This window comes from Arachis duranensis, chromosome 6 (genome assembly GCF_000817695.3).
Source record: "Arachis duranensis cultivar V14167 chromosome 6, aradu.V14167.gnm2.J7QH, whole genome shotgun sequence".
Lineage (NCBI taxonomy): Eukaryota > Viridiplantae > Streptophyta > Magnoliopsida > Fabales > Fabaceae > Arachis > Arachis duranensis.
Genome location: NC_029777.3, coordinates 59,352,886 through 59,353,863, shown reverse-complemented (window position 1 = coordinate 59,353,863; position 978 = coordinate 59,352,886).

Below are 978 nucleotides of genomic sequence, written 5' to 3'. Positions count from 1 at the left end.
CATCATGAGCACTCCATCATTCTCCATGAAATAAGAGAAGATTAAAGAGCAATGAGGGAGGAGCAACAAAGGCAAGGAAGGGACATAGAAGAGCTTAAGGACATTATTGGACCTTCAAGAAGAAGACGCCACTAAGGTGGACTCATTCCTTGTTCTTATTTCTTTCTGCTTTTCGTTTTTTATGTTGTGTTTATCTATGTTTTGTGTCTCTACTTTATGATCATTAGTAGTTAGTAACCATGTCTTAAAGCTATGAATAAAATCCATTAATCCTTCACCTTTCTTAAAAGAAAAATGTTTCTAATTCAAAAGAACAAGAAGTACATGAATTTCGAAATTGTCCTTGAATTTAATTTAATTATATTGATGTGGTGACAATACTTTTTGTTTTCTGAATGAATGCTTAAACAGTGCATATTTTTGATCTTGTTATTTATGAATGTTAAAATTTTTGGCTCTTGAAAGAATGATGAACAAAGAGAAATGTTATTGATGATCTGAAAAATCATAAAATTGATTCTTGAAGCAAGAAAAAGCAGTGAAAAAGTAAAGGCTTGCGAAAAAAATAGAAAGAAAAAGAAAAAGCAAACAGAAAAAGCCAATAGCCCTTAAAACCAAAAGGCAAGGGTAAAAAGGATCCAAGGCTTTGAGCATCAATGGATAGGAGGGCCCAAGGAAATAAAATCCAGGCCTAAGCGGCTAAATCAAGCTGTCCCTAACCATGTGCTTGTGTCATGAAGGTCCAAGTATAAAGTTTGAGACTGAGTGGTTAAAGTCATGATCCAAATCAAAAGAGTGTGCTTAAGAGCTCTGGACACCACTAACTGGGGACTCTAGCAAAGCTGAGTCACAATCTGAAAAGGTTCACCCAGTCATGTGTCTGTGGCATTTATGTATCCGGTGGTAATACTGGAAAATAAAGTGCTTAGGGTCACGGCCAAGACTCATAAAAGTAGCTGTGTTCAAGAATCAACAAAC